This window comes from Phacochoerus africanus, chromosome 11 (genome assembly GCF_016906955.1).
Source record: "Phacochoerus africanus isolate WHEZ1 chromosome 11, ROS_Pafr_v1, whole genome shotgun sequence".
Lineage (NCBI taxonomy): Eukaryota > Metazoa > Chordata > Mammalia > Artiodactyla > Suidae > Phacochoerus > Phacochoerus africanus.
The window spans coordinates 55599911-55615365 of record NC_062554.1 but is presented as its reverse complement, the minus strand read 5'-3'; the positions used below and the strand labels follow the sequence as shown (position 1 = coordinate 55615365).

At 36.0% G+C, this 15455-nt stretch overlaps 1 protein-coding gene across 1 annotated transcript in view; it reads left to right on the top strand.

The window, feature by feature from the left end:
- The window catches only part of ARHGAP32 (Rho GTPase activating protein 32), a 184314-nt gene that overhangs the window by 27070 nt on the left and 141789 nt on the right, over nt 1-15455 (top strand).

The following is a 15455-nucleotide window of genomic DNA, read 5'->3' as shown; positions in this document are numbered from 1 at the left end:
ATTTATTACTCTTCATAAAGTAGAAGTCTTTATCCATTCATTTTATTTTTAGTATTGATTATTACAAAATTCTCAAAGTGGATGCTATTAATTCTTGAATTTTTTTGTTTGGAAGAGTTTCTTACCTCATTTTCCTTTTCTGCCATTAAAATCAAAGTGTTCAAATCTCAGAGCTAAAGCAGGTCATGCTGGAGCAAATTAAGTTGTTACTGATAAAATAAAATCAGTGGTCCTGGCTGAAAATGCTCACATATGCTAACAACCAGAGTCATGAAAATTAAAACAAAAATACCAAAAAAAAAAAATTTGAAAAGGAACAGGAGAAGTTAATGCTCAGTGTTGTCAACATTGCATGTGCGAGGCCCGTGCTGTCCTCCTCCTCTCTCTTCTCTCCCTCACCCACCGACAAGCCGGTCCTGGAGCGCGCTCTTGCCCTGGTGGCTCCCGCTCTGGCCATGGTGCTCCCTCTCTCTGTCTCTGTTGTTGCGTGATGTTTAACATTTTATTTTTGACAGATGGGTGGATTTTAATTATAACTCAGAGAAGCTGATAATGTTTACGATGTTTATATAGAAAATGCTGAAGAGTGGTTAAGAAAGGGACTCACCAATAATCCAATTTCCCACAGTGGTCAGATTATTTTGATACATTTCCTTTATAATTGCTTATGATGCAGAGTTTTTAATTTAACATTCATATAAACACGATTTTTTAATATAAATGTTCCCACATCCTTACTTTCAAAGAATATTGCTCTGTTGGTATATTTCGCTCTCTCATCATGTCCGCGACTATGACTGGATGATTGTAAACCATATACATTATAATTTTATGTTTCCTTTTTAAGATCCATTTAGTGTAAGCGTTCTACCCTATCATTAAGGTGCTGCCGTGCAGGAAAAATGGAATGTTGTCCACTTTACATTATGGGAAGGGTCATAGGTAAAGGAGTTCTCTGGTTTATTGGCGGGAAGCGACCTCTGGAAAAGACTGGCTGGTGGACATTGTGTAGGGACACCTGTGCAGAGGGAATGAAAAACATCGGTGTGGAGAAGGAGCGGAATTAAGTTTTCCTCCTCTTGGGGGAAAAACGTGAGGATGTTGAGAACTGCAGAGTGGGATATGGAACAGATTGTAGCCTGTGCATGGAAATGCAGGGGTGCAAGGGAGAAGGGAGAGAGGGTTGTTGCACGGAGTCAGGTGTCTGTACCTCTCACCAGCTACCTATTCCACCTGCCGAACTTGCGCTTTCTTCCAGGCCTTGCCTTCCTGTGAGCGGCATAATCCTGCTTCAGCAGTCTTGGGTGAGTGCTGAAGTCTGTGCATTCGGTGAGGTTCTGGGAGTTCTGGAAGGCAGGAACGTCTCAGGCTTTGCTGCATAGTCCTGGGAAGAGGCGTTTTAATTGCATGAGAGGTAAAGGAGCACCTATAGCCTGAGACCACTCAGGAATTTCTAGGGTCTAAATGTCCACATTGTTAGTATTTGTTTCCTATTGCTGTTTAAGAAATTATGACACATTTAGAGGCTGAAAACAATACCCAGTTATTACCTTACAGTTCTGTAGGTCAGAAGTCAGGACAAGCTGGGTTCTTCTCTCAGGGTCTTGTGGGCTGAAGTCAAGGTGTTGGCTGGATTGGTCTCTCATCTGAAGCTGAAGAATCTGCTTCCCATGCCATTTAGTTGTGGACAGAACCTAATTCCCTACCATTCCTTCTAGTTCTTAGATTTGAGGTCCCTGTTGCCTTGCTGGCTGTTGGCAGGGTGGGGTGGGGGGACCTGTTTTCTAGAGGCTGTCTGAAGTCCATCTCACTTGGCTGCCTTAGCCTTCAAAGCCAGCAGCTGCACCTCAGGTCCTTCTCATGCTAAAAATCTTCTTTGACTTCCCTTTTACTACCAGCAGGACAAAATTCTGGTTTTGAAGTGTTCATGTGATTAGATTAGACCCATCCAGATAATTTTCGTACTTGAAGAATAACTTAAAAAAAAAAAAGAAAGAATAAAGGTTGGAGTTCCCTGGTGGCCTAGTGGTTAAAGATCTGATGTTATCACTGCTGTGGCACAGTTCCTGGGCCAGGAACTTCTTCATGCCCCAGGTGCAGCAAAAACAAAACAAAACAAAGCAAACAAAAACAACAACAACAACAAAATAGAAGTTTACAAAATATATGGGATAAGTATATACAAGACAAAATAGGTTACAAGGAAATACATATATCATGGTTTAAAAGTGAAGTATTTTGGCATTCCCTTGTGGCTTACCAGCAGGGATTCAGCGTTGTCACTGCTCTGTCTATGGTTATAGCTATGCCGCAGGTTTGATCCCTAGCCTGAGAACTTCTTTGTGGTGCAAGCACAGACCAAAAAAAAAAAAAAAAAAATTAAGTATTTTACTTATTGGCCCAGGAGGAAAAAAAAACACTTTAACCAAATCCCAGTGTTACCACAACAATCTTTGATTTTGTGTGTTCAGGTTATTTGAAATGTTTGGGGTCAAGACAGTGAAAAATCGTTGCTGTATGATTTTTATTTTAATTTAAGTGCTTATCTATATTTTCCAGACTTTGTACAATGAACAAATATTGTTTATATATATTTTTAAAAGATGTGAAATCCTCCCCCCACAACTCCCTCCCTGCAAAAAAAAAAAAAAGAACTGACCTGGGACTTTAATTATATTTGTACAGTGTCTTCCTGGCATGACTGAGGTTAATGTTTGAACAACCAAGAGATGGGAATTTTGGCAGCGGTGGGATTAAGGGTCCTTTTAGAATTTTGCTTAACACGGTGTTTATAGTTTCTCTTTGTTATTTATGCTTAATAATTTATTTAACATATGTGATAACATTAGTTGATGAAAATTACAAATATTCAAGAAATTTTAAAACCACTGATACTCCATAAAACCTGTTGCTTGGAAGAACTGTATGTACACACTGTGTTATAACTGGTCTTAAATGAAAACTCTTAATAAACAGATTTAATGACTACACAATAGCCTATAATATAGAATATATTATGATGTTTTATTAATTAGTAGGACTTTGTTTTATATCCTTCACTTTGATGAATATCTTTATGATGAATTTCACCTTTTTACTATTATCCCATGGGGAATTAATTATCTAAAGAGTATGAGGATTCTGATACTACTTGTCAAATAGTTTTTGTTAATTCATATAATAAGGTTTAGGATCTTTTAGCCATATATTTTCAGTCTTAAAAATTGAAACTCTTTTGGAGATCCCATTGTGGCTCAGTGGAAACGAAACCAACTAGCATCCATGAAGATATGAGCTCGATTTCTGGCCTTGCTCAGTGGATTAAGGATCCCGTGCTGCCGTGAGCTGTGGTGTATGTCACAGATGCAGCTCGGATGCCATGTTGCTGTGGCTGTGGCATAGGCCAGCATCTGTAGCTCTGATTCAACCCCAAGCCTGGGAACTTGCAGGTGTGGCCCTAAAAAGAAAAAAAAAATGTTTTTAATCTTTCGTATTTTGATAGAAAAGTATTTCTCATTTTTATAATTTCCCATTTAAAAAATTTCACAATCTTAAATTTTTTTCTACCAATATGCTCACATATGATATAGTAGGTTTTAGGATAAAAATTCAGTTTACATCCTGCAGCTAACGCACTATGGCAAGTTGCTTCTTCTTTCTTGGTTCAGTTGTCCCTTTGCAGTGGAATGGCTGAAAGAGATTTCTGTTTAGTTCCATGGTTATAATATATATGTTAAATATCTCCACATCCTCTATTTTTCTCCTTATTTAAAAATCTCATTCATGCTCACTCATCTTCTCTGATACCTGCTAAGGTGGACTTTATAGTATTTGGAGAAGATAGTCACACACGTAGACAATACAGAAGGTATGGGCATTGTGTGAGGCTTGCTGTGGAAGTAGCCAGCATTATGGTTCTGTATCAGAGCATGACCTATTATACTGACCATAAATCACTTTTTTTGTTTGTTTGTTTTTTTGTTTTTTACAGTTACCCATTCAGCGTTAGAGTCTTATTTGGATTTGGGATCAAGAGAATTAGCATTTGAAAGATTGTTTAAAGATTTGTACCAGGGCAGGAATGGAAGAATATTTTTCTGGGTTAGGAAACAATGAAGCAGACAGGATAAAACACTGCCAATTCCTATTTTTGCAAGTTTTCAATATCAAGTTATGTTTTCCTGAAGTGGATGAACTCTACCCTATGTGGTTTAACTGGTTCAGATTATGGAGAAACAAATACTTTCCTTGTTATAGATGAGACATTTTTTCAGACTGTGTTAACTTTTAACCAGTGGAGATATTTTTTTTGGCTTATATTTTGCCTTGTGGTAAATTCTGGGCCTTAGATTTTGTTACATGATTCTTGTCAAATAAAATGTGTTCCCCCATACTTATGTAATTGAATTTTGAATATAAATTCAAGGCTTTAATTTTTATTCTTGATAAGCTTCATAATCATTTTAATTTGTTAAATGAAATCTCTGAATTCTGTCACTCAGAATATTAATATCCCTTTAAAAGTTTTTTCCTATCTGTAAATTTGATAAATGTCATACATGTTTTTATCTTTTATAGAAATGTTGAGAATTGTAGGAATAAAAGAGCCCTAAGATCTGCTACCTCCCCCCCCCTTTTTTTTTTTTTTAAGGGCCGCACCTGAAGCATATGGAAGTTCCCAGGCTAGGGGTCCCATCGGAGCTGCAGCTGCTGGCCTACACCACAACCACAGCCACACCGGATCTGAGCTGCATCTGTGACCTACACCGCTACTTGCGGTAACACTGGATCCTTAACCCACTGAGCAAGGCCAGGGATCGAAGCCGCATCCTCAGGATCCTAGTCATATTCTTAACCCGCTGAGCCTCAATGGGAACGCTGTGCTGCCTCCTTTCTGTTGCACAGTAATTTGCAGTATAATTGATACTTAACATTCTTGAGTATTTAATCAGCTCCAAATTTGTCTAATTATATTAATATTGAATTCCTACTTTAAAATTGCATCCACCAGTGTATCACAAGACTCAGTTACATGCCTTGCTGTGGTCAAGTTTCATTGTGCCTTCTACGTTTGTTCTGTCATTCTGGCAGCCTTATTGAAATACTGCCTCTTGCCCCCCAAAGGAAATGAGTAAGTTTTCTCCTTAATTTCTTTGCTTTATATTTGTACTATGTCTTATGTTGAAAAGACACACAACATACTGTCATTTAGTTTTAAAGGACATTAGCAAGTACTAGTTTGCTTTAATTTACTTTTAATAGTTTAAAAGTCATAATGCAAATATTACTGAAAACAGTGTGTTTCATTTTATCTCCAGAATGTGTCATATTTAGAATCAATTACTTTTCATTGCTGTCATTTGAAGTAATTCCTCTCTGTGCGGTTAAGCTTCCAACTCGAAATGATTATGTTCTTTTGTTTTATTTGGCTTTTGATTTTAAGAAATTTCCTTTTCTGCCCATTTTCACTTAGTTTTACAGATGTAATTTAAAACATGTACATGGCCCTAAAATCTGAACTACAAAACAAAGCATTCAGAAAAATCTAGCTTCTCTCCCTCTCTCTTCGTTCCCCATGTATAAACATTTTAATTGGTGTATCTTTCTCATTTTTAAATATAAACTGTACACAGATTTTTATATTATGTGTATTTTATACACAAAATTTGTTATTACTTTCTTTTTAGATAAAGGAGATCCTGTTCTTATATCATGTGTTTTCTCCCTGCTCAATATTTTACTTCATAGAAGATTACTTCATAGCAATAGATCAAAATTTTCCTTGTTACTTTTGTAGCTCTGACTATTCCATTGTGTGGATATAATACAGTTTATTTAACCTTTCCCTTACTGATGGACATCTAGATTGTTTCATCACTTAGTTACTAGAGATAGTCCTGCAATGAATGACCTTATTCAGATGGCACTTTGTACTTTTGCCATTGTAAAAAGAAAACGGCAAAAAACAAAAACAAAAAATCCTGTATTATTTTGGAAAGATTTGAGAGAAAGCAGAGATAAATAAGTCTTCAATTTACTGTCCTGAACCAGAAGTCTTTCTAGATGTTTCATGAATGGGTGTTGAGTTTTATCATGTAATTTTATTGCATCTATTGCAACAATCTTATGTTTTTCTCCATTAATTTAAATTATAATTAATATTGAATTATAATAATAGATTTTTCTATAGTTAAACTATCCTTGCGTTCTTGGGATAACTTTAGTTTGATTATGATGCACTTTAAACACTGATAAAATTATGGATTTGGTTCACTATTTTATCCAGGATATTTTTATGAGTTTGTGTTTAATAAATGAGGTTGGCCTATAATTTTCCATTCTCCTGTTGTTGTCTGTTTTTCCCATTCATTTTTTTTTTCTGTGCTTTTTCAAAGGTATAACTGATGTACAAAGAAGTGATAAATCTCTGTGTAGAGCTTGATGGATTTTTGCTTATGTTCTCCCCATGTGCCTACCACCTAAATTTAAACATTAAAAATTTCCTAAAACTCAGAAAGCTCTCTTGAGTGCCTCCCAGTCAGTACTTTAGCCACCAAAGTTAACCATTGTTCCTATTCATGAAATCCTATAATATGTACTCTTTGTGTCTAGAGTCTATTGTATATGTAATAGAATCTCAATGTGGTTTTTGTTTGTGTTGCTATGATGATAGTGTATGTTTAGCACTGTTGCATGTGCTTATTAAGCCATTGAGATATCTTCTGTGATGTGTTCATTCAAGTTTACATTTTTCTTCTATTGGAATGCCTGTCTTTTTTAAAATTGAATTTTAGAAGTTCTTTATCAGATAAGATATGTGTATTTCCAATTTCTTCTTCCAGACTAGATTTGTATTGAAATTTCTTTCTGGACTTCTTTAGGTGGTAGCTTCAATAGCAGTCCAATTCCATAGCATTTGCTGTATTCTTATCTTTGTTAGGAATTTTTGCACACACTCTCTGCTCTCAAGTGATGCTTTTCGTGGTTTCTCTGGTTGGAAGGGTGGAATTTTAACCTCTTATCCTGCATGCTGTCTTTCCTGACTAGGGCTCCTATAAGATCTAAGTAGAAAGAAGAAAAGTGAGAGGAAAACATCCCCTAGGATTATATCCCCAGTCTTTACACAACAGGATCCTCTTTATTGTTTTTCTATTGAAAAGAATGAGTTTTTCACTTAGGGTCTTATGTGCCTGTGCTACAAAGGAAGTGATGCAGTCAGTTCTGTCCTTGGGCTAAGTTGGAAGAGAAAAAAAAAGAGGAAAAAAGTCTCGGTTATTTTCCTCACATTTGTGGGGGGGCGGCACTTCTCAAGTCTTCTGGCCAGAAAGTTGAACTTCTCTAAGAGTTTTGCTCACCACAGCTGTCAACTCATTCTGATTCTGCCTTTTTTGGGGTCACCTGAAGAGGTAACAGGTGAAAAAAAAAAAAAAACCCAGGAAGCACACTGCCACTGTAATAGGCATTCTTCACTCATATTTTGACTTTGCTCCCCAATTCACCTGCTCTCATTAAATTTTTTAGAGTAGTTGCATGTTTTTTATTTTATTTCATTTTATTTCCTGTAGAGTTTTTATTGTAAATTGGAGAAACTAGAAGGGTCACATTCTTTTTTTTCCTTGAAATAAATTTCACTGTATATAGAGTTCTATAGACAATTGTTTTAAAAAGGAGTTTCCCTGTAAGGCTCAGTCACATGGCAGCTTTGAAATGGGACCCTGTTTCTCCTTCCCAGTAGCAGCAATGCTGCTGCTTTATGTTTGGACTGCAGTCCTTCTTACTCTGGTTTGGAAGTGCTTGCTGGTGAACAGTTTGGCTTAATATGGAGCTCACCTTATGGAATTTGTTTCTCTCAAAGATCATGTTGCTTCTCATGTCTTTTCCCTATGGTTGATTTTAGTGCTTAAAACAGTTGCTTTATACGTTCTGTCCAGTTTTTCCGGTTGTTTTAGTCTAGTCACAGACCTCAGTCTAGGCTGGTATTAAAAGTCTCTTGGGTGGTTTTGATGGCTGTGTTAACTAGTATCATAGAATAAGTTAGAAAATAGTCTTTTTCTGTTCTTTGGAATCCTGTTTTTTCCTCATTGTTTTAACAGTTATTAACTGTTCCAAACAAATGTGGAACCAGCTTAAGTTCCATAAACATCTCTTTTGATATTTTTGTTCATTTTTAATTGAAGTTTAACATATACTCTTCTTTCACCATACTGTAGTAACAGCTAGGTCTTTTTCATGTTGTTTAATATATTAATAAATAGCTTTTTTCAAGTATAGCATTCCATTGCATAAATAATACGATAATTTATTCAACTATTCTTCTGTTCATGCATATTTATGTTGTTTCTCTTTTTTGTGATTACAAATAAAGCACCTGTGAACATTTATGCAGATGGCTTTCAGTATATGTATGAGTGATTTTGGAGGATCTGTATACTTAGGGGTGTTGTAGGATCATTGGATAGTTCTATGTTTAGTTGTATGTTCACTAGAAATTATCAATTGATTTTCCAAAGTGGTTATACTATTTTACACTCCAACCAGCAATATATGAGAGTTTCACTGATGCCACCATTTTATATGTAAATATAAATTAAAAATATATATATATATATATATATATATATATTTTGCCTTTTCTAGGGCTGCTCCCATGGCACATGGAGGTTCCCAGGCTAGGGGTCGAATTGGAGCTGTAGCCGCTGGCCTACGCCAGAGCCACAGCAACTCGGGATCCAAGCTGCGTCTGCAACCTACACCACAGCTCATGGCAACACCAGATCCTTAACCCACTGAGCAAGGGCAGGGATCGAACCCACAACCTCATGGTTCCTGGTTGGATTCATTAACCACTGCACCACAATGGGAACTCCACCATTATATTTTAATTAAAAATTTTTTGCCACCATTTGTGTTTTCTTTTGTCTTTTCTAAGGCCGCTCCTGCAGCATATGGAGGTTCCCAGGCTAGGGGTCGAATCAGAGCTATAGCCACCGGCCTACGCCAGAACCACAGAAAGGCAGGATCCGAGCCATGTCTGCAACCTACACCACAGCTCATGGCAACGCCGGGTCCTTAACCCACTGAGCAAGGGCAGAGATCGAATCCGCAACCTCATGGTTCCTAGTCAGATTCGTTAACTCCCCATTGGTATTTTAATTTCAAACAAATTTTGGCTCTTTGGAGAGTGTCCAGTGTTATCTCATTATGGTTTTATTTTGAATTTACTTAATGAATAATGGTATTGAGCATCTACAAATATTGGCCATTTGGTATCCTCTTTTGTGAAGAACCTTTTCATATATTTCGCCACCTTAAAAATCAGAGTGTCAGTTTTTATTTTATTATAGGGAGGTTTTTGTCTATGCTAGGTATAGATTCTTTGATGGTGTTGAATTTCTTAATTTTTCTCTTAGGAGTAGTACATTGTTTCCTGTTTAAGGTATCTTACCTACGATTTACTTTTCTGTGTTGATTTTTATTTTATTAATTTTCATAATGAGTGAATTTTCACATAGAATGACTTTTTGCATATTGTTGAAGAGGACAAGTCAGGTATTTTGCATATTTTAGAAATCTACATCAGTCTCATTTATTGACAGTACTATTCTTTTGAACTGCACTGGTACCTTTGTCATAAGTCAAGTTTTGTCATATACGTGAGGGCCTTTTCTGGGCTTTCTGTTTGATCTCTCTAATTTGTCTGCCCTTACTCCTGTGCTACACTGGCTTAAATTACTGTTGCCTTGTAGTAAGTCTTGAAGTCAAGTGTAACATCTAGAATTTCCAGGTTTATAATGTTAAGGGAAAGTTATTAGGTGTTTTGATATGTTATGTCACACATATATTGCCAGCTGTAATTTTAAAACGTGTTATTTATTCTGAAAAGTGTTAGATATAGAATATAAAAATAAATTATATAGAATAATAGACACCTACTAAAATTGTGAGATTCTGTTCAACTCTTTTATCTATAACTAAAAAATATGAAGTAATCTTATCAGAGAGACAAAAAAAAGACTGATAATATTTAGTGTTTGTGAGGTTGTTAAAAAAATAAGCTTATGTCATGTAACTCCTTTTCTGGAAAATTTTTTTAGCAATGTGCATCAAAATAGTCGGGGTAAATGTTTTTAACTATAAAATAGAGCTGTTAAAATGAATAATTATATTTTGTTAACTTGGACTTTCATAGATTTTGTATTTATTAATAAGCCAGGAGAATTAAAAAATGAGAGATGAAAGTCTTGATTTGGTTTCCTAGGGTTGTTAACAGTACGAAGTTTCTTTTAGCCATTTTTTGAATGATACTAAATTTTAGTGTTGTAATGGAGGTTGAGGATGTCAGATATTAATAAAATATATATCTGTATCACTTCATTGGCTCTTGCTCAGAGGAGTTATCCTCTTGATGAATGGAAAAGACTTTGATTAAAGAATGAAACAAGGCAATTTGCTTCAACTTGCTTCATATAGGGTGAGTCCTATGGATGATTTAAAAAAGAAAATACCTGTATTTGGCTAAGTTATTGGGATAGGCTTAAATGGAATAAGTAGATTTTCATTTCATTTTGAAGATAGGGATGTTTAGAGGGAGAATGAACACATCAGTTACATTACACAGTGAAAAAAGAGGTGTAAAACTGAACGTGGGACGGAGTTCCCATCGTGGCTCAGGGTTAATGAATCCGAGTAGGAACCATGAGGTTGCAGATTCAATCCCTAGCCTCACTTAGTGGGTTAAGGATCTAGCCTTGCCGTGAGCTGTGGTGTAGGTCGCAGACACTGCACGGATCCCACTGTTGCTGTGGCTCTGGTGTAGGCTGGTGAATGTAGCTTAGATTAGACCTCTAGCCTGGGAACCTCCATATGCCGCAGGTGCGGCCCTAGAAAAGGCGCAAAGACCAAAAAAAAAAAAAAAAAAAAATTAAAGAAAACCTGAACGTGAGAAGGAGTGAGAAGATAAAAATAGTCAATAATGTATTAATTCCTTAAACTTTTTGGAGCACATCATTCGTGCCTGATGTTTGTAATTCAAGGATAGATGAAACTCTCCAATTTGAGGAAGTCAGTGTATTGCTGAGATAGACACATAGATAGTTTAAGCACAAATGGTGGGTGCTTCTATGAACATGGTATGTTCGCTAAGTGATATGTTCCATTGCCTTCTGTTGTCTCTTTAATTTTCCATCGGTGAATGGCCTGTTTCCATGAAGTTGATACAAATTCTATTTTGGAACCATTAAATAAGCGATGATTATAACATTAGTAGATTGGGAAAATTGTGTGTTTTCTGCAAATGAATGTTACTTAATATTTCTAAAAAAGAAGTTTCTTAATTTTTGATTTAGAGCAACAGGACAAATGACTCAAGCTAGATGCTTTACATAGAAATTCAAGAAAACTCATTTTATTCAAAAATACTACGTAGGTGAAAATGTTAGTCTATCAGACAGAAGAGTAATAGTACTATATTTTCCTTTTAATTCTGTTTTCTAAATCCTAAAAGAATAAATGACTCCACTTTTTATGCTTAGGACTTATCTGGACTATGGGCAAATATTGCTGGACAAAACTTACATGGCTAAGGCTTCTTGGACCATTGTTTGTTCATTTGCCTAATTATTACCATTTTTGTCTTTATATATATATGTATATATGATGATTTTGATTTTTTTCATTATAGCTGGTTTACAGTGTTCTATCAGTTTTCTACTGTACAGCATGGTGACCCAGTTACACACACATGTATAGATTCTTTTTTCTTGTATTATGCTCCATCATAAATGACTAGATATGGTTCTCAGTGCTACACAGCAGGATCCCAATTTGTCTTTTTAGGCAGAGGTTTTCCATTCAGGCCCATTTGGATGGCCTGTGAATCTACCTTTGGGCCATGTTTCTACCTACAGTTCAGTCAGTTGTTGTTGCGGAGGTTTGTGGTCCATACTGTGTCTCCTCTTATGGATTATAGGCAGGCATCCTCATTTTTTCCTTGGATGTGTGTTGTGAACCATGGCCTACCTAGCACAGAGAGCTTGTTTGCAAAAGAGTGTTAATATTTTAATTTTCAATCTGCCAAATAAAGTTATTGCCATTTACCAATTGGGGGCAGTGCACACTTTTTTTCCCCTTTTATATTTAAACTAAGTTAATTGATGAATAATTTACAGAACAAATATTGAAAAAACATTTTAAAAGAAATTTTAGCATGAATTTAAGCTTAGTAGGCCTCTTTATGTCAAGTTAGTTCTGGTGCACAGTCATCTTTAAAAGCTAAAGGAATGTTGTCAAACATTATTTTAGCAAAACAAAGTGATCCAGGTTGTTGTTGCAAAATATTGTTTGATCAAGTCCTTTCAGTTGAGTGACTAACTCAAGGAACATACCATGTTTTCTTTTTGTCCTTAGAAATATATTGCTCACTCATAATTTTTTAATAGTATTCATCTAAGATGTGATCATCAATATGAGATGACATGTACATGATCAATTTTACCACCATTATTAGAGTGTAGAGTGCTGCTTACTGTCTCTTTGCATCCATCCTTTGATGTGTCTAATCATTGTAAAAAATCTGTCAGTTTTCTCCTCTTATTATGAATGAAAAATACAGAGCTCTTAAACATATTCAATGAAAACAGAGTGCCAACTACAAAGATGGTGTCTTCAAGCTTTTAAAATACCTTCTTTTTATTGAGATATAGTTGATTTACAGGATTATCTAAGTTTCAGGTATACAACATAAAGTACCTTCTTTAAAGATAATGCAACAATTTGGGCAACACCAGATTAAAAACTGGACAATGATTATTTCACTATTGTATAAACATCATGGGTCAGTGGTTGAGAAATTCAACTTTCTGGCTGCTTGTTTTTTGAAAATAAAATTTTATTGGACAGGGATCCGTTTTCAGTCATTTACAAATGGCTGCTTCTGTGCTATAACAGAGTTGAATTGGGTGAATTTGTGTGGTTCATAAACCTAAAATAATCACTGACTGGCTCTTTAAGAAAAAGTTTGCCAACCCCTGTTCTTGGTGTTCCTTATTTTCATATTTTAAAAATTTTAGTCTTTTCTAGCATGGTTAAGTTAAGAATGATGATGAATACTGAAGAAATATTACCTAGGATTTTGAAAGAGTAATTTTAAGATAGAGGAAAAATCAGATGGAGTTCCTATCTTAGATTTATGAAAAGATCCAGTGGATCCATAATGCAATTACAAGATAGAATGAGTTGTGTTTCATTATTCAAGGAAATAGTCACTTTTTCCCCCTTTGGAAGACCTGTAGGATGGCATAAAAAGACTCTATGAATAATTGGTAATGAAATATCTACTCTTGTAAATAAACTAAGGAGGTTTAACTAACTGTAGCAAGTTTAACAATGCAGAGTCCCCTCCCCCCAAAAAAAATTGGGTCCATTGGTCCCTGATGATATATATGTAATCAAGTGTTAATTCTTTTTTTTTCATAATTGAGGATGTTAACTTTTATTTTTATTTTATTTTATTTTTTGCTCTTTTTCTTATTATTCAAATGAATTTATCATATCTGTAGTTGTATAATGATTATAACAATCTGATTTCACAGGATTTCCATCCCACAGCCCAAGCGCATCCCACCACCCCCCAAACTGTATCCTCCGGAGACCATAAATTTTTCAATGTCTGTGAGTCAGCATCTATTCTGCAAAGAAGTTCAGTCTGTCCTTTTTTGAGATTCCACATGTCAGTGATAGCATTTGATGTTGGTGTCTCATTGTGTGGCTGACTTCACTTAGCATGATAGTTTCTAGGTCCATCCATGTTGCAAAAAAATGCTGGTATTTCGTTCTTTTTAATGGCCGAGTAATATTCCATTGTGTATATGTAACACATCTTCTTGATCCACTCCTCTGTCGATGGACATTTAGGTTGTTTCCGTGTTTTGGCTATTGTAAATAGTGCTGCAATGAACATTGGAGTACATGTGTCTTTGCGAGTCGTGGTTTTCTCTGGGTAGATGCCCAGGAGTGGGATTGCTGGATCAAATGGTAGTTCTATGTTTAGTTTTCTGAGGAATCTCCATACTGCTTTCCACAGTGGTTGCACCAATTTACAATCCCACCAACAGTGTATTAGTGTTCCTTTTTCTCCACACCCTCTCCAGCACTTATTGTTTGTAGACTTCAAGTGTTAATTCTTAAAAGTTCGTACATTATTACCTCATATTTTTGAAAAGTCATGGCTTTTCACATTTAACCAAACTGTCTTGGCTATTTATTTATTTATTTATTTATCTTTTTGCCCTTTCTATGGCCGCACCCGTGGCATGTGGAGGTTCCCAGGTTAGAGGTCAATCAGAGCTGTAGCTGTGGGCCTACACCACAGCCACAGCAATGAGGGATCCGAGCCCCGTCTACTACCTACACCACAGCTCACGGCAATGCCGGATCTTTAACCCACTGAGCTAAGCCAGGGATTGAACCCGCAACCTCATGGTTCCTAGTTGAATTTGTCTACCACTGAGCCACGACAGGAACTCCTCTTGGCTATTTTTTTTTTTTTTGGCTATTTTTTAAAATAAGAAAACATTAAAAAAAAATCAACTGATATTCTGAATCTCTGCTTTTTTTCTGTCTTTTGTCTTTTTAGGACTGTACTCATTGCATATGGAAGTTCCTAGGCGAGGGGTCAAATTGAAGTTGTAGCTGCTGGCCTACGCCACAGTCACAGCAATGCCAGATCCGAGCGGTGTCTGTGACCTACACCACAGATCACAGCAATGCCAGATCCTTAACCCACTGTGTGAGGCCAGGGATCCAACCTACATCCTGATGGATGCTAGTCAGATTCGTTGCTGCTGGTTCCTGAGAATCTCCTTTTTTAAATTTCATCAAGGTATAATTGATGCATAACACTGTATTAGTTTCAGGTGCACAACCCAATGATTTGATACTTGTATACACTGTGAAATGATCACTGTAATAATTCTAATTTACATCTGTTACCATACATAGTTATAAAACGTTTTTTCTTTTTTCTTGTGATGAGTACTTTTAAGATCTACTCTTTTAGGAATTTTCAGATATGCAAACAGTATTATGAATTGCAGTCACCATACTGTACATGAAATCCCCATGACCTATTTATTTTATTGCTGGGAGTTTGTACCTTTGACCTCTTGACCTTTTTCACCTCCTCCCCACCCCCACCTCTGGCAACCACCAATCTGTTTCTCTGTATCTGTGAGCTTGGTTTTGTTTTATTTGTTTTGTTTTGATTTTAAATTCTGTGTTTAAATGAGATTTTACTTAGCATAATGCCCTCAAGGTCCATCTACATTGTTGCAGATAGCAAGATGTCATTCTTTTTTATGGATGAGTAATATTCCATTGTATGAATTCATCACATCTCCTTTGTGAATCTTCTCTTAACTTGGTTTAATTGCTCACTCCACATTATTCTTCTCTATTAC